Below are 20,413 nucleotides of genomic sequence, written 5' to 3' on the forward strand. Positions count from 1 at the left end.
CATATACACACATTCTCAAACTTGTTTAATATAATTCAGGGTCATAGGTGTGGGGCCTATTCCAGCAGCACAGAGAACATGGCAGAAACTCTGGACAGGGCACCAGTCCATCACAGGTCATTTTTGTTATTGGATTCATCCTATAATAATGTGTGTCATGCTTTACACCAATTTATATATGTTTTGCATAACAGTGCGACCTCATATCTGAACAGAAAACACATAATGCTTGCAGACCAAGTGGGCCATAATATTGCAATAACACTGTGAAAAACAAAACTAAATAATTCCTGGAAGGCTTAGACGATGCTGTGAACCATGACATTAATCCAAGAGTCTTTATGAAGAGTAAAAAAAATTCATTACCAGGCTTGTCTGAGCTTATCACGATCATTCCATGCCTAAGGACATTTTATATAAGATTTGGAACAGCTTGAAAACAAAATTTAAGTCATATATTTACACTAAAAACCCCACAAAATTCACATATGTATAATTTTAATGCTACTTATTTCAACACATTTTATGCAAGCACAAAATGGTGGACTGCAGACACACACTGTTGGTATGACAAAATAATCTGTTAAACTATGTAGATGAAAATGGCTAAAAGTACTCATATACTACCCACATCCCCAAAGAAGATCAAGCAGGTTCAGTAACAGATATATAGAAACACACCTGTGTCTTGTTTTCACTTTTTTTTTTTAATAAGTCCACTATTCTTGTTATTAGTGCATGTAAATGAAATTAAGAGTGCTGTGGTAGTCTGAAAAGGCTAAGGATGTGGTGTGCTTTAGTTTCAGTTTTATTTATTGCATGTCAAGTAAAAGTCAAATTAGAATTCATAATGTGATAATGTGATGCTCCGAATGCCTGCAGCTCTGGCATCTCCAATAGTCATAACTGAGGATAGACTAGGACAATGAGGACACAGTGTTTGGTGCAAAAGTGCATAGGCTGTTTATTAAAAGCAAATAGACAGTGTCTAACGTGCACTGCCGTTCCAATGCTGCAATAAATAATGCCTTATATAGTGAAGATAAAAAATAAATAGTTCTGTTAAAGATTTAAAACTAGGAATAAAACCAAATTTAAGATTGTCTCCTCTCTTTTGTCTTTACCAGTGTTTTCTGTCTCTAGTCTCCCTTGCTCACCCTTGTGGGTATCACAGCAAGACTGAAACGCTGGCTAACACGGTTAACCATCCCAGCCATCTTGGTCAAAACCCACTGGTACCTTCCTTTCGCCAAACCCACAATTGCTATGCTCCTCAACTCTGTTCCCCTTGCTTCACCTCGAGGAATCTCGACCGCCTCGCCTCCTTTCCTCAGCACTGGATCCAGCCCAATCCTGCTCTCTCGCTCTCCCTCTTTTTCCCTCAGGTTTATCTTCCATTTTCTGTATTTCAGTTTCTTCTCCATTCTTTCCTACTCCGACCTTTTTTTATACCCCGTGAGTGCAGATGCACTTAAAAGATCTGCAAAGCCCTAAATGAGGGAAGGCTAAACTGACTATACTTGTGAATGTAAAGAAGAAATTAGCCAGTTCTCTCATTAAGTTCTCTATAACCACATGGCTTTTCTCCTGCACAACTACACTCACAAGGTTTAAGCTGCACTATTTTATTAAAAACCCCTGCACCTGCTTTGACACGCCACAGACCCCAGACACACTGCACTACAGATGAATGCAAGTAGAATTTCTGATATTACAATAAAGTATCAATAATTTAGTCTTTCAATATATCTTTGATCTGTTACTTGTGATGAAGTGAGCATTAACTATATGAACATTAGGTAGCAAATCAGGGTTAGAAGTACAGAGAAAAAAATGTTGCATGTGCCCAAAGAAAGGCAGTATGTTATTATAAATGATCAAGGTGCAGCTTATCCAAAATACTTGCATTTGTGTTTTCCACATAAAAGTAAGAATGTCACTTTACTCTGTACATTTGACGATATTGACCACATGTTTCTATAAACTGGAAAAACAGAAATAATCACTTCCAAAACATACAGAAAACATCTGACATATTGAAAAGGTCAATTTAAACCAAAGCATGCAATATTAAATCTTTCCCTGTTTTAAACATACATTATTAAACACAAACATCCATCCATCCATTATCCAACCCGTTGAATTCGAACACAGAGTTACGGGGGTCTGCTGGAGCCAATCCCAGCCAACACAGGGCGCAAGGTAGGAACAAATCCCGGGCAGGGCGCCAACCCACCGCAGGACACATACACCCACACACACACACACCAAGACAATTTAGAATCGCCAATCCACCTAACCTGCATGTCTTTGGACTGTGGGAGGAAACAGGAGTACCCGGAGAAAACTCACGCAGACACGGGGAGAACATGCAAACTCCACGCAGGGAGGACCCGGGAAACGAACCCACTGCGCCACCGTGCCGCCCTAAACACAAACACATACGCCAAACTACATACACAAATGCAAATGCGGGATGTATTATCAGAAGTTTGTTTTAACAATGTCCACACTACTACATTTTCATTTAAAAATGGAATTTTGAAAACTACTGTTGCCCATACTAGCATTTTCAAATTGAGTATCTTCACCTGCATTAAAACAACTGAAAATGCATATGACATAGCCATTCACCTACATTGGGCAGATGTGCACATCAGCACTACAATCCCTAAATAGACGGTAAGACCACAAGCCAGGGATTTATCATGCAAACTGTAGAAACAGGTAAATTATTTGCCTTTTGCACATGAATAAAGCATTCAAACTGTGCAAAACACAATTTGCAGTAGATGCAAACACATTAATTGAGCAACAACTGCCAGGGAAAGCAACTCCTTTTTGTCTGCCATGTTGGAATTTGGTTTTCGTCCATGAAATATGACAAGTCAGTAAATGAGACTTTATAATGAACAGGATCCAATCATAGAGGGGCTACATAATAAGCACAAACCAATCAGAGCAAAATTTAAATCTGCATTTTCAAAACCCTCTATTTTTACCCATCCACACTGGAATGCTAAGCTGGCATTTTCAAAAGTCTCCATTTTCAGGGGTTGAAAACACCAAGGGAGCAAGGATAAAAAGCAAAAATGGACACTAATGCCTTTGTTTTTAAAATGAAAATGGTGTAGTGTGGTTGTAGACTCAGTAGCTCACTTTTATAAGGGCTAGATTAAAGAAGATATAGGAAGGCATGACAGTTTGAGGCCCAAATGATCAACGACAATGTCTGAGTAAGATGTGTCATTCAAATGGCACACAGCTGTATTAAGAAGCCTAAATTGTGCCATAAAACTTTCCGTTTCACTACTACCACCATACAAGCCATGGTGAATTCACAGATTTTTGCTGTTCATAAAAAAATCTAATCATTCCATTCATATTTTGTGTCAGAAATAATGGTCTGATTAGGAAACTTTCTAAACTTCAGTCATCTAGTTTTAGTGATTGCCCACTGGAGCCTCATCATCGTGTTCCTCGCTGATGGAAGTGGAACCTAGTTTGATCTATTGTAGCTGTCACCCACCTGCGTTAATGACCAATGCATATTGTCAGCATGTGGCACTTCTGTTATTTTTTAAAACCGTGTCCTGTTCGGCTGTGAAGCAATCAGAATTGATGTCTGAATGCTGGCGACTAGCCTTACAGTTTTTCTCTCAGGTGGAGCGTTACAGCTTCTGCTGACGTCACGCCTGATACCAAAACTTTATTAAAAATATTTTTAGATGTTTTAAGATTCGAACCGGACACGGAGACAAAAGTGAAAGAAAAAGAAGAGAGAGAAGGAAGAGATGGAGGTAAAGGGGGAGGGGGGGGGTTTCGTATAGAATAAACAATAAATGAACCAGAATCCGCTTCTAGACCTGCAGAAAGAGAGGGGGAAAAAAAAAAAAAACAAACCACAAGACAAAAACATTGCTGCATCAGCTACATGAAGATATATAAAAGTAAAAATGTTTGCTGACAATCATACAGTAATTATTACTAAGGCATTTAGGGCCACCACAACCTTAGATCATGTGCTGAAGATGTCCAAGTCATACTTATGAAATCACCATGTGAGCACCTGTGCGACGACGCTTGTATGTGTAAGGTTTCTCTATAGGAGCATCCAATAGTGAGTGTGAAGGGCCACAGACCTGCCCCCAAAAACGTGCGGAAGATGGAGGGTGTTCCAAGCCCAGAGATCCAGAGGTCACCCCAGAGCGCGGAGACCCTAGGGAGGCCGTCACCAGAGAAGCCCCAACCCCCACTCGAGAAGCGCAGAGGATCACCCCGGGGGTCACAACCAGCAGCCGGCAGAGTCCCGGGAGATATCAATGGCAAGTCCTCAGGCCTGCCCGCAGCCGCTCTTCCCCGAGTCGGCCGGGCCCGGAAACCAGCAGCCCGGGACCCAAGGGCGACCCACCCCGCCGAGGACCCAACAGAGCCCAGGGAACCAGATCCCACCAGGCAGCCACCGGGAGCGACCAGACAAATGCTTAAGGCAGGGGGAGTGTAGGCAAAGATGTTGTAGTATTGCCAGATGTCCCAACACTTCTGTTATCCTGAATGAGTAGTGCCATTCTTTTCTGAAGTCTGCTGCTCACTGAATGTACTGTTCAGTACACCATTGTCTACCAACTTTAGGTAAGTGTCGCCTAATATCCCGGGAAGGCAGCGTTTTCTGTGATGCTGAAACAATCAAATCCAGCACAAACTATGACATCATGGTCAAAGCTGTTTAGGTCTTATCTATTCTAAAGTATGGCTTAATAACAATTGAGCCTCTGGATCATGTCTGCAGTATGCTGCATGTAACTTCCACATCCCAAAGATAGAAGTATTAGGTTAACTGGCAAATCTAAATTAAGCCAATGCAAATCTTTGGACATGGGGTGGACTGGAGACCTCTTAAGATTTGATTACCAACTTATGTCTAATATTGTTAGGATAGGCTCAACCTTCATCACAACCTTGATCTCAACAAAGTAGGTTTGAGAATGTTGTTATGTCTATTACAATACAATAGCTCATGTGGCAACCAGTTAAAAATGAAATGGAACTGCCCCTAACGGCAGCAAGAGTGGAAAAGCGCATACACCTGAATAAGAGAGACAAGGTATTATGTGAATTCTGTTCTGACATTCCTTGTTAATCAGTCAAGATGTGCTCTACTCGGTGCAGTTCGTTCTTTTTATTTGGTTTATAGTGTGCATTCACAAGTATATGTGCAGACTAAAACTGACGTGTCCTTTTGCACACACCAATTCATGTTAGGAGAGTCTGTGTTTCAAAGATCATGCTTCAGAAGTGAGCAACACTTGTTCTTAGTTAAGATTTCAGGGTGCCATTCATTTGCAGCTCAATAGTTTCATTTTTAATGCAGTCGTCAGCATGGTAGAGTTGAGTGAAAACTAAAGTGAAGGAGGATATAGTTACATGAAAGAGGTTATCAATGAAACTGAAATGATCTTTATATTTTTCTTTACATTCTGAAATCCGAGTTTAAATTCATATCTCAGTTTCCTAAACGTTTCAATAAACAGACTGTAAGTGACACTCTTCACCAGTTCTGGGTTGTCTGTAGAGAATTTTCATATTTGGAAGGTAAAGTTGTTCTTTATCATGTATGTACAGTGCAGTGACTTAGTATTGGTGTGCCTGTATCACATTTGACAAGATGCATCTCATTACCCTGGAGTTTAGGATTCATTGTGTAATCAACTCTGGATTTTCCAGATTTTGCTTAAACGCCCCTAATTGCAGCAAAGCAATGTTTATTTCTGGAAGAAGACTCAGAAAGCATTCTGCTACTCTCCTGTAATAGCATTTTGTAAATTGCTTATTACATGCAGAAGGTGTTTGCAATACACAGCAAGTCCCAAAATGCTTAAAGTATAAATTTGACTTCAACTACTGCTGCCAAGAATGCAGCAGTGCACAATACCTTCACTTATCTATGTGAATGCTAAAATGCGTGCTTGCCACAATTGAGTAGGCACACATTGATATAAATAATAAAACTGATGTTGGCTTTTTTTTCCCTCAGAAACATTTCATGCACTGCTGTAGCCAATTTGACATAATATTATAAGCTTAATTAATAGGATAAGAGCCAGCACTGAAAGCTTGGCAAACATTGTTATGAGTAACACTATCTTGCAGTAAAAAACACTTTCAAATGAGCTTGTTTCTGCTATACATTTTGTGGTATATCTTTTGTATTAGCTTTTCCACTTTTCATTATTCCTTGCCTTATTGTTACTGACCTTGTCTAAACACCACTGTAACTTTCCCTATGACTTTCAGATTTTAACATAATGGGTGCTCATTCAAGAGAATGTGAATATGTACACAAAATAATACAATGCAGAGGTCTCAATCTGACTTCATGATTTGTTTGTACTGATTTTTTTTTTTCTTTTTTGGTTTCAGTACGCTTCCATATCTTTTACATTATTTGAAATCAAAGGACGTGGATCAAATGGAAACAATTAAACTGTATATTAGCTCATATTGATCAAAGTGCAATTTTGGATTGGAAGCAAAATCAATGAAGGAAGCTAACTAAACAAAATGGAACTGTAATTTATTATAAGAGGAGGCCTGGCTCTCCATCCACGGTTGGCATTCTGACTTATGCCTGGTGTTGCCAGGATAGCGTCTTCCATTCTGCAACCTAATAATTATATTAAGTAAGTTTTAGACAATGGATGAGTACATACTTAAAATCTCAAACAATCAATTTTGGTGAACTTCTGATGCAGTCGTGGTGCTCTCTGCCTTCAAACTTCTCAAATATAACCACTCTAATATTGCTACTTTAATACTAAGGGCAATATTGTAGGAGGTAATGTCTTCCATATACAGTATTTTGATACCATGTTATATCTCTCTTCTTATCATTAATAATGGAGATGAGCTTCAACGCCGTGGGGGGAGTTTCGTGTGACATCATCACGCCTCCACGTAATCACGCAGTACATAGAAAACCAGGAAACCTCAAAAGCGCTTATGCATTATATAATTGAGAAGGCAGCGAAACAATAGTGACATATACAACCATATTCAAGTTCTGCTACTGAAACAAAGCATGTAAACCTACACTTTAAATTAAGTTCATAGACAGGCTGCGCTGGCGTTTGTAATTTAGTGCCTGCCCATATAAGGCCGTCCGTCAGCAATATAGCAAAATAAATATTCACGGGTGAAGGACTGTGCTTATGGAGAGGAAGATGAGATGGTCATGACACAAACTCAGAAACTGCGAGAGAAAGTTTTAAGTGCCAGGACTAAGGTAACATTAAATACAGCCATGGACATATGGCACCAGCACAGCTGGGAACCTTATGCATGTACCGAGTGGCTCCGTGAACTGACGCAGTGCACAGATACAGTTAAAGCTGAACAAAACCGAATTACACAATTGAAAAGGCAGCAAAAAAATGAAGCGTCTCATACATACAAGCATATTCATAAATCCAGCTTACGGAAACAAAGCACCGTTGGAAAAAGTCAATGTCCGCTAAAGGAAGACAGTGTAAAAACCCGTGCATGCAGTGTGTCAGGTCTCCTGTTTATTGATGCAGTAAGAAACGAATCGATGAATGAAACCTGTCATCTTTACAGCGATTGACAAACACGGAATGTAACTTGAACACAACACATCCTACAAATACGAACCTGATTGAAAGAAATAATGATAATCAAATCCTTGATGACAGCAACACTCAGTAACACTCACAAAACAAATACTGTATATTGACAGTCATGTTACGTTATTTTTAAAATCTAATCGTCGCGGGTATATATATATGTATATATATATATAACCCGATCTACACTCGAATAAGATACTTTATTAGCCATATGATAAAGCCATACTCAGTGTATTCATTAGATCGGTAAAAAGTAAGGCAAGGGAGGATGACTTATTGAATGCAGGCTGTACCAACTCTATCTATCACATTTGAAAAATATATCTTTTCAAGTTCTATTTAGTCCATATGTGTCAAACTACATCCGCCCGGCGTGTAATTATATCCGCCCGAGATCATTTTATATACTGTATTATTGTTATTAAAGCCGGGTATATAAGCGCTGGTAACACAATAAACTAGATCCCATAATGCACTTACGTTACCGCGTTAATCAAGTCTACCTTAAGATGCTGCAAGTTATTGCGAAGCTAGCTCACACGATGCTGAAGAGAAAAGTTGATTCTGAAAATAGAGCCTTTAAAACCGATGGGAGGCTGAGTATATGTTTACTGAACCCGTGTGTCTCATTTGTGGAGCTAATGTGGCTGTAATTACAGAATTTAATCTAAGGCGGCACTATAAAACAAAACATCAGGGTAACCTGAAAGACCTGAATGCAATGCAGAAGATACAGAAAGCAGAAGAATTAAATAAGAATCTGACACTTCAGCGGACGTTTTTACCCGTGCACAATCACAAAGTGATTTCAATTGAGGCTGCTTTTATGGGAGACACAACCACTTGCCCCACTTTCCCTATTACCAAGTAATGTTAAACCAAGTCGTCACTACGGTGTCGCACTTTGCTGATAAACTGGCGCACTGAGTTTGCACGGCGCTTTGGTGACTTTGAAGAACAAAAAGTCCGTCTACATGCGGCTCGAACCTTGTGCATGTTTGGTAGCACATATCTGTGTGAGAAGCTCTTCTCAGTGATAAAGACTAACAAAACAGCACACAGGAGTCGCCTCACTGATGAGCACCTGCAATCCATCCTGAGAATCTCCACAACACAGAACCTCACACCAAACAGAAACGAACCTGTTGCCAAAAAGATGCCAGGCGTCCAGCTCTAAAAGACATATGAGCAAAGACAACTGAATGATTTGATTTGTTATTGCTGAAAGGAACACATTTTATTTATAAGGTTTTGTTATGCAGCATGTTCATATTTGAATTTGTATAATTTTGACAGGATATATTTTTATGGAGAGCAAAATCTTTTGGGATATTTAAAATCCATAAGAGTAAAGAAATTTGAAATTTGAATGTTTGTTCTTTTAATGTTTACTTTATTTCTAACTTGTATAAGTTGTTTAAGGTTTGAGTTGATTTATTCAGGAATAATATTCCTGTCTGTTTTTACCATTCCTACCAAAGATATTTCTGTCGACTAAATAAAATTCCTTCTATTTAAAATTTAAATAGAACTTTTAGTTCATAATAGCAGACTTGCGAATCATCCGTTTTAACAAACAGCGTATTGCACTGATCCTGTGTGTGTATATATGTAGATATGTATTGTGGAGGATTGCCGGCTTTCCATGCCGGTCCGCACCCAGCCGCCAGGAGGAGCTCTAAGCAGGATCATAGGTCCAGCAGGGCATTATGGACCTTGTAGTATTTTACACAACCCTGCTGGATACCTTGGGGCCATCAGGAGTCGCTGTGGGGGCTTATGGGCTCTTTCATGCCCTATAACGTGACAGGAACTAACAGCGTGCTCCGGGTTAAAGAAAACTGATTGCCCTGACCGGAAGGAGTAAGGAACTATGGACTGTCGGGACAGGAATACCTCGGTCAGGGGCTATAAACATTCAGTCAGACACTGAGCTGAGCTGGGAGGTAGAGGAGCAAGTGTCTCGAGGAGGAGTGTTTAGTATAGTGAATTTATTGGATGAGTAGTGTGGAAACTGTGAGTCACAATAAAAATATTGGATAGTTTAGTCATCCCTGAGGGTTAGGGTGCACTTTTCACAGTATGTATATGTATATATATATGTTTATATATGTGTGTGTGTATGTATATATATATATATATGTATTTGTGTGTATGTATATGTATGTGTATATGTATAGATATGTATAAATATATGTTGTGTGTGTGTGTAAATATATATATATATATATATATATATATATATATATATATATATATATATGACAACAACACTCATCACTCACAACAGAACATGTTATGTTACTTTCAAAATGGTTGCCGGGTATTTTGCTAGTAGTACATATATGTACTAAATATTCACAAAGCAAGGCCATAAATCAATCTTACCATATAGTGAAGTACACCATTTAGGTGAATCATACTTTTCCATAATAATCAACTAACAATTATACTCATCAATCTCCAGAGTATAACCACCATCCTAAATGGTAATGACTAGAATACACTTGGATTCCAGAACATTAGGTTCCTGTTTCAGGTCCATAAACAGTTTATACCCCATAACTGACATTTCCCAAGCACTAGTAACTGTACAGAACATTTGGTCTCCTGGCACGCGACATGGCTTAAGCAGTCAATGTACATTCCGCACTACAGTTGTTTAGCCTGACTTTCCCCAACTAAAAGATATGAAGTGGTGTTTTTCGATTCCTTATTCTAAGAAGAGCTTTAACAATGACAAAGAGCTAGGACAATGACAAAAACCTGGCACTATGAACAGATTTCTCCTTTTTAGATGTATTTAAAGGACGAATAAGGAAAGCCAAAATGTGACACAAATAAAGCAATGAAAATCATGAAAATAAGTCAGCCTCAGACTACAGTATCATTTTTAAACCCTTGCAGGCAACAGTTCATAAAGGAGCTTTCTAAAGAATTAATGGATAAAATTAGCTTGTCATGATGCTGGGAACTTTAAGCAACTATACTATGGAGCAGTGTGCTTATACACAGGAGCAATATTAGGATTCTGATTTTGTTTCAGTATTTTGGTTTTAGGTCAATAAGTTTGAAGAGTAAACTGGCAGGGTTTACGTAATCAAGAATGACAGTTATTTAAATTAAAACTTACATGGTTATTGGGAAAATATTGTACATTGAAAGTCTTTGTTTTGTTGCAGGGAAGGTAAAGCTCATGAGATAATCAGTTGGTAAGTCTAATGAGCAGTTCATTATTGCCTCTCCTTAGACATCAACAACTGCAAGCTCTAGTTTCTTACCCAAGGGTAAAATACTCAAGAATTATCCTTTAAATAAATTGGTGGTTCTAATAAAAACAATTTAAGTTGCTATGCTAGCATGACTAGGTTTTAAATATTTTCTCAGCAATTACTGTATAGGTAGGTCCCTCGTAACTAAAGTTTCCACCCTTCCATAGCATTTATTTATTAAATAGCAAATTTAATGCAATAACATCTGTGATTGTAAGTGGTTGAGCAGGTGGTGTTGTTCTATTTCACATGGTTTTCACTGCAGCTCCATGGACCCAGTGTTCTGAGTTTGAACGCCACTCAAATTCGGTGTTCCTGAAAAGTAAATTTTCTCAAGAATCATTATTATCCACAGCCTGATACAGTATTTTTCCAGTGTTACTGAAGTTTGACGAATACTGTGCACCGCACTGTTACTGTTCATTTAAACGGATACATGTTGATTGGAAATGGATACAAGCTTTGATTCTGTACATTTATACAAGTGCTCTGAGCCCGTCTTCAGTGGAGTGCACTATATAAAACTACACTGAATTGAACAGAAAATTGTTAAGTATCTGTGTGTTTACTGGAGCCTGAGCAGTGTGTGCTAAGTGCTCCATCAGTGCCTTTAACCATCCCTCAACAAACTGTCTATTGGTTGCACCTGAGAAAGACATTTTAAATGCCGTTCTAACAAAAGGATAGCAGCTATTATTTTACACACTGGCTTAATTTCAAACAGCACATCTCAACACAATTGTATTTGAAAACAAGATGAGCAAGATAACCTCTGCGTCATATGAACAGTAATTACTGTACATTATTTCTAATTACACATTTCTGTCGAAAATGAATGAGAAAACTGTAAATATAGCTTTGGTTTTAACTAAAGGTGCTGCTGAAAATTCACAAAATGTTTGTTATTTGGTTTTGTTCATGTATTAAGTTATTCATTTATGCACTGATATGATCTGTATTATTTACTTATTGTTACATATAAAAATCACTTGGCTTGTCAATTAAGCTAACTAATTTCATAGATAGTTTTAAAAATTCAAACTGCAAAAAATCAGCTAAAACAACGTATGTGTTTATCAAGCTGAAATATATTGATTCCAGAGCAGGCTCATAAAAATATAAAATTGATAATGGAATGGAAATCAAATGAAACATTATACCTGAAACAACAAAACCTACTTCATTTTAATATATTTTCAGAAAATATACACTTATTTGGTTGATTGATTTAGGACAAAGAACTGTAGAAAACTATAAAATGGGGTATGAGGTCTTTAGAATACTACAGGTTTACCAGAGAACGACATTACTATAAATGCCTCAAGACTCCCCTTATTGGTCCTGCTTACAGAAGGCATTCCTCAATAAAATCAGCTTAATAATTCAGAAAATTAGATCATGCTGTTAGCACCTATTTCCCAATAGTTCATCTTTAGGCTGATTTTTTTTTTCCCCCAATTTTTTTCCCTGAAGAGTTGTATGCAATCAACATTAAAAGAAAGCTACACAAGTATAAGCGTAGAAACTATAGCAAAACTATGCCAAGTGGAATCTAAATCCTTATTTGCAGAAACTAATATGTACCTGTGTAAATGGTTTAAAATTTAGAGCCAAACTCCCATATTTCAGACTATGGGTATGCAAACCTTAAGCAGCATATTAGCTGATCACAAAACAGTCAGCACCAGCAGTCAACACATATACTGGAAGTACTTTGTAAGCAGCTCCAGGACACAAAACTGGCACTTTGTGTAGTTTATTTTCTCACTTGGCAGTGTTGTTATACTTTTCTTGGCGGCTTGACTATCTCTCATGCTGCAATTTCACAGGGGAAATGGATTTTGCTGGAAATGATTCCATGTAGTCTTTTTGACAACTAATTTGACATGGAAAACTGAGGTGAAAATATTGTCAGCAAAAACATTAATCTTTCAAACATTAAACAATCAATGAGTTGAAACATCATAGTCTGAAACAGGTATTCGAATGGGACCTTTCCCCAAGCAGTAAATAGTGTTATACATATATTTGCTGTTTACAGCAGCTGTCTAAAATTTGATGCCAAACATGTATAGAGTGAAGGGGTATCAACAATTCAATACAGGGTGGTCCAGATCTAATTATGCAGATCCAGATTGTCTGGATGACTTTGATTTATGACAGGATGATTCCAGTTCGCCGCAAAGACGATTCTTCATGTCGTCAGTTCGCACACTTCTCGATAGTCCAGGATTTTTTGGGTGATTTTCTATGTAATAAACTTAATAAGTTATAGGGTAATGAAAATTGCATAATTAGATCTGGACGACCCTATAGAATAACTGTTAACCTATCGTTACATTCTACCCTGGCTAATAACATATAAAACAGTTCTGCAAAAAAGTGTGCCAAGGGCCTGACTCGAATACTCTAGATAAAACATCAGTCTTTCTGATTGTATCCTTAGGATAATATAAAATAGAAAAGTAAAAAAGACTGAAGAACAAAGCCCACCACGTTTGTCATGCAATCAGTCGTTTTGCCTCTCATAAATAAACAAGCTCTTTGTGAGAGGTATTAAGTCATAAAGGGGAAAGTGGCTCCCTCCAGCCAGTGTCTCCATTCCTGTAGTACCAATTTAATTGCTAACAGTTCACAGTCACCTACATTATAGTTCTGCTCCATTGCATTTAGTTTTTTAGAGAAAAATGCACAGGGATGAATCAGACTAGTATCAGAATAATTTCTGGGAATAGAATGGTGCCAATGCCCAGGTTTCACGCATATATGGTAGGTTTAGATCTGGATGCCGTAAAACAGGTGCACTAGTGAAAAGAGTTTTTAATATCTCATAAACCACTTGAGCTTTGTGTGTCATACTAAACTGGTGACAATTTTTCTTTGCTATGACATGATGGGTGCAATAACTGAACTGAAATTATTAAGTGATGATAGTAGTTGGCAAAACCCACAAATCGTGCTTGCTTTACACTCTCAGGTTGTTTCTAGTTTAAAATAATGATCTTGGTTTGATCCATTGCTAATCCCTTTCAAGTAATTTCCCATTCCAAGAATAGCACTTTGCCCTGATGAAACTCACACTTTCCTAGTCTCAAAAAAAGATGACTGCTATGTAATCTTTGTAGCATTTTCCTGACGTACTGCATATAGGTTTCATAATCCTTTCAAAAACTGTACGGATGTCATCAATGTATACTTGTATGTAAAATGACATTCTGAAAAATGTCATGACTAGATTACTCAGGCACATTAGCCAACTCATATGGCATCACATTATAATGGCAATGCCCAGTCTTGGTATTGAACACCGTTTTCCATTTGACTAAATTACATGCACTCCTTAAATTCAATTTTGTAAACATTGTGGAACCTGTTACTTGATTTAATAAGGAAGATATATAAGCAGGATTGAATAGTTTCTTGGAATGATTCTTGATTGTCATCTTATTCAACCCATGAAAAAAATAGACGCATGGTCTCAGGTCCTGATCCTTCTTTTCCATGAAGAAAAAGCCAGCCTCTATAGGACTATCAAACTGTATGATAAAACCCTTTGCTAGATTTTCTTATAAACATTTAAACTTTTCCTTTAGTAATAGGTGCATCTGGTAATGGGTCAATAGCGCAATCCCACTTTCTAAGAAGTGTCAGTTTTAAAAATAAGCCCATAATGAATACACCCTGAAAATCTTGATACTCAAAAAGTACTGAGGTAATGTTTCAACACACAATAACGGGGTTATGGAATTTCACAAAGGTACCTGTCTTTACAAAAATAAATGCCTTATTCAGATTCCTCAACCTCAGAAACTCCACAATAGCCACCAAGATGTCCCAACAACTCCTCAAGAAAGTGTAAAAAACAAATAAAGAACACCAATGACAATACTGATATATTGGCAAACTGCAGCATGTTATAAAGCATCGTTTAGAAAAAGAAAAAAAATTTTTTTTTATATAAATATGATTTGAGTACACTTCTGCTATCAAGCCATTATGTCCGTATGCAAGTCAAGAATTTTAGTATAGAGGTAGTCAAATCATATGATTTTTTTATATCCTAAACAAACTTAAATGCAGTCAAGTCTCACACTGCATCAGTCATTCTGGCTTCAGCCATGGTACAGTCGCAGAAGTGTGTTAGTACCTACATGCACAAGCAAAAAAATACACCTGTTTGTTACTGCATTTTAATATACAATATTTTCAAGTTTGCCATGCCAATGAAAATGTTGTGAGAGGATCTCTTTTCAGCACTGTACTATTTGCCTGCAATTATTCCATCAACTCTGTTTTCCTTTCTCCACGTGCTGCTTGATGCTGGCTATGTACTTCTTACTCTAATTTCTGTAAAAAAATGTTTATGAAACCATTTCAGGCAAATTCATAATATTTTTTTACCTAACTGAAATGACTGAAGTGTTGACAGTTTTCTTCCTCATACATAGTGGAACAATGTGGGTGATTGTACAGTAAGTATGACATTTTTTCAGTGATAATTGTCTAGCTGTCTACAGAAGAGAGAAAACAATTGACACTTGGGCAACAGCATTCAATAATGTCAATAACAGAAGCAGGAGAGAATTATTCAAGATAAAAAGGATATGCAAATGTGGTCAAGTGCATGCCAGGTGAGAGAAGCAGTGATTCACACTTGGGTTAACAGTGTTCAAGAGCAGTACATATGGCTGTAATGAGGGGACTTTCATGTAACTAAGAAAAATATCCATCTCTTTTTCTTAATGCAAGTTTATATTAATAATATGGGCATTTGCAGTGCTGCTATTTAGGAAAAATCATTGGAAGACCAGAACTAGACCTGCACATTTATAAAATAATTAAACATGTAAAAATACAATGCCCATTGGCATGGCAAATTGCACCTCTAGCATTAAGGGTTTTAGTAGTTCTGAAGAGAGAATGTTTTTTTTATTTAGCTGGCCTCCAAATGAGCCAGTGAGCCAGTTAGTCATACATTTTCATGATCGCTGCTAAAAACATTAGTTTTGATATAATTTAATTTTTATCTATATCCTTTGATTTCTACAGGAGTCCCATGAGTGTTAGGCAAGAAAAAAATCAGTATGAATGAATTATGTAACTCAATTGAATCAAACAAACTCTTATTTCAGTAGCTCTGTATTCATTTGTTTTAACAGGTTATTATTATTTTTCCCTGTTGCAGTCCAGTTCTTATTACGGATCCCTGTACGGTTTTGCTGGAATACAGTTCCATGAACTGTAAATAAACTGTAAGGTGTGTGTTAAAATCATTGATCTGGAAGTAGAACTAGTTGGAAGATCACCACAGCTGACATTTTTGTTTTGAGGAATCCTGAAATGAGTTTTAAAAGCAGGAGAAGTTATGAGAATAGATTTATGGAATTTTCTCCAAGAACGTGATATTCCAGAGTCAGGGGTGGAAACATTAATAGAAGAAAAGGCAAATGTAAACTCTAGTCAATAATGGCACTGAACAGCGTAGCATAGACTGAAACTATTGGCTGATTATACTTACAAAGTTACTGTTCACTAAACTACATACCAGGCAAAATAAATAGCTACTGAAATAAGAGTTGGGTGAAAAAAATTAAAATAATCTGTTCAGTGAATTCTGTTATTTATTCCCTCTAGCTGATTTTTTTTTTTGCCTGACACCTGCGGGGCTGTGTAGATTTCTATAATAAATTCATCTATTAACTTAACATGGTATCTGAGCCAAGCTATAAGAATTGTTCAGCATTGCAAGCTTTCTATATATTGAATAGGCAATTTGAATGGTGTTTCAACCTTATATTTTCAGAGCAGGGAGAATTTTCTATTTTCAAGCAGTGCTTTTTTTGAAAACATGCTATTTTATTATAAGATACACAGTCTATTTTTTCATGACATTCCATGCAACTAACAAAAGGAAGCATTTCTTTCATTCCTTAGTATATTTAAAGTTTGGGCTTGCTGCAGATCAGTCTGAGCAGTAGACATGTCACTTCTAATAATGCATGTAATAGCAGGAGTATATTTCAGTGACAGGCAATTTTCCCCAAAGGTAAACTGAGCTGGTGAAAAAGTCAGTATTAGGCAGGAATTCTCCATCAGAAAGGAACATGAAACATGAGCAAAAACTTCAGTCCTTTACAAAACTAAACCACCTCCTGCAAAAAAAATATTTACCTATTTTACTTACAAATGGTCTCATCCAAGCTTGGAGTTCTATGTCACAAAGTCCCCAAACACAAATATTTATAAACTCTCTATACTCTTTCAAATACTATGAAATATTAATTTAGCACAGAGGCAAACATTTTGGTATGTCAGGATGTTTCACTCACAAGAATAAGGACAAGCTTTGATCAGGACTGATACCGCCTGCAGAGCCTTAACTTTCAAGTAGTAAAAGTTAATTCCTTAATCCATACTCATTAGCACATTTTTGATTTTTAAGCATTTTGTACACAAGCTGGTATAAAAATAATAATGCATTAGTAATCAAACAAGTCAAGTAAGAATGCTTGGTTGACTGACAATATGGTTCCAGATGAGCCAATGTTGTGCAAGTATGTTGATATCATTATGTCAGGTAGGATACTAATGCCACCAAACTGATATATAGCAAACGAGGAAAACAATAAAATACAAATAAAAAAGACTTAAAAAGACGTCTGCAAAGGCTAGCCAACATCAAGGCATCTCTGCTGTCAGTAATCACAGTCTTTACAATAACGATAAAGTTAAAAAAACTAGGTGTATTCATTTCATTGTTTTTCATGTGCTTGTTATTTTTAAATATTAGCACACCAGGGATTTCTTGCATGGCCATTTTGGGTGCCACCATATTAATTACTTACTTTATAACTCCATCTCTAATTATATGGATCATTCTCCTTTAAAAAAAATAGAGTTATGGACTTAGTGATATCTTTACAAAAGATTTCTGGTCTGTTTGGCAGATTCTGATGAATGACTATCCGACTTCCTCTAGTTACCTGTCTGGTATGACTTAAAGTCTTCATTATTTTTTCCTGGGTATTTATTTATAGGTAAAAATCAAAACTATCTTGTTTCAGGGGTTTTAAAACCCAAAGAGTCTAATTCTGTTACAAGTCTGTTGTTAATCACTTTTTATTGCCATTCTTGATGCTATTCCATTTCATTAATGGATGTTGCCAAGTCTGATAGTTTAGCATGTCCCGTTGCCAAAGGAATTTCCCATGAACCTTTGGGGAGTGCGCAACTGATGAACTCGTGTTGCACGACAGTATAAAGGGTTACTTTGAGACTATCCAATATCCAAGACTGGATAAAACCTTAGCGATTTGTGTGACTTTCGTTCTAACTTAATTATTTACCCCAGCATGCAGGTCCTTTGCAGGGAAAACTTGGGGGTTGGTGACAGGATTGGCACTCTAGCCACTGTAAAAAACCTCACACTGTTCTCAGTGCGGCTGCACTTGGGTCCCAATCCGGGTGGCTCAGTGTGTGGTGGGTGTGGTAACGAACTGTAATCGGTACATTCTCTTCCGCCGATCACTCTATTTTGACTACTGTTCTTTTAGTTTGTGTTTTGGTTTTGACAATCCGTTGTCATCCTTACTTTGTTTTGAGTACATTTATTTCCTGGTCCTTTCATAAAAAAATAGCACTCAATAGCTGCTAATCAGAACATTATCCTTAAAAAGTTCTTTGCTATCTTCCCAATTATTAGGTATTCTCTTGTGCCTTTTCACCTTTATAAATTTAGTGACCCTAACATATGTTGACTAACGTATTTTCACCTGACACCACTCATTTAAAAGAAAAAAAGCCTTTCAAGTCTTACAGCTACTATAAACATACACAGAAGAATGAACACAGAACAAATATGCATATTCTAGAACAACTGGTATAATTCACAGAGCCCACCAAAAATCCTGGGTTCAAATTCAAGCCCAGTTGATATCTACCTACAATTTGAATGCCGTCCTCGTGTCTTTGGTTTCTCAATGTGTCCATGTGGCTTGGTTATTTCAACACATATGCTTAGGAAACAAATTAAAGACACAATGAGACTAGAAACAAGTAATACTTTCTGCTTTAGCGCCACAGGACAAAAGCAGGAGATAAGAACTTGGACATATTAATTGAAACCAGAAGTAGAAAGCTCTTTCCACTTTAAGCTGACTTTAAAAAAAAAAAAAAAAAAGCAAATAACTGGGCTATAAGGTTAATGGAAGTGTTTCAGGTTATTAAATGAGATTAATGGAGAGGTTTTAGATTAATGGATGCTATGATTAATGAAGGTGCATAAGTTTCTACATTAAACTTAAGGTTACTAGAAGAATGATTAATTTTCTAACTTCTTTAATGACATGTGCAGTGCAGTGATGGTCAACAGAAAATATGTTCCTATTCAGATGTTCACCTATGGACAATCTGTAAACATCCCTATGTAATACCTATGAAAATGTCTCCAAGTACCCTGAAAATGGACATAGAAACATTGAAAACCACACTGAGAGACTGTAAGACAAACATATTGTCCAACTGGCTTCCTTCAGCTTCAGCTGCAGTTTTACCATATCATTCATCATTTCCTCCACATGTGAGCATGTTTGCAACCATACCACATTAGTTGCTTTATACAATATTCACAAATCAAAATAAAAAGAAACAAAGACAGAAGAGTTCACAAAGGACAAACTGAAAACTACCAAAAAGTGAAATATCAAGCACAAATTATGAAAAATTATGAACTTTTACTTTAACCCTGCCCATCAACCTGAATCACTCTACTCATGGTTATGCTGGCAAATGCTGTAAACTTGGTGCTTGAGCATGTGCAACCATTTTCTTTTCCCATAGAACTTTTACTTTAACCCTGCCCTAATGACTGTTTCAAGGTGGCTAATGACTGTTTCAAGCTTGGAGAAGCCCCTTCTAACTTGTAGGTATCCCAATCAAAAAGTGACTCATGAGGAGTAACCAAATGTCAGTGTGATTCTGCTTTGACACTGTGATGTCCCTCAATGGAGTACAAAAAGAATGGGCAAGTACCTTTACCACCATAACTATTTATATTTCTAATGATAACTTACAAATACTGTAGCTATGACAATTTTGACTTTTAAATTACATCAGTTTTTGGCTTTTCATACCCTGTTGCATACAACTGCCAACTCTTAAGTGGTCTTGTGTGATGGCTACTGTCTTGTGCACAATGCTGCCAGTGGAACCCCATGATCTTATAATAGAATAAGAATTGCCTTTCTGCATCACACTTTGCAAAACAAGCATCCACACTACAAATGATAGTGTCACCATAAATAGTATGCTATCTAAGCATTAGTGCTGTTAAGTGCGCCTGCCCAGGCTGACGTAGTGGGTCATTGGTTACCATTTTCAGTAAGTATTTCACTTATAGTAAAGGATAGCCAAGTGTTTGTAATGAATACAATCTGAAAAAAAATCACCAGCACTTCAGGATCAAATGCAAGAAAGCTGCAGATAATTTTCCTGCATATA

General features: G+C 37.1%; 1 protein-coding gene across 2 annotated transcripts in view; it reads right to left on the reverse strand.

The window, feature by feature from the left end:
* snx7 (sorting nexin 7) overlaps positions 1 to 20,413 on the reverse strand; it is a 156,756-nt gene that overhangs the window by 63,681 nt on the left and 72,662 nt on the right. The window lies entirely within an intron of this gene.

This window comes from Polypterus senegalus, chromosome 14 (assembly GCF_016835505.1).
Source record: "Polypterus senegalus isolate Bchr_013 chromosome 14, ASM1683550v1, whole genome shotgun sequence".
Lineage (NCBI taxonomy): Eukaryota > Metazoa > Chordata > Cladistia > Polypteriformes > Polypteridae > Polypterus > Polypterus senegalus.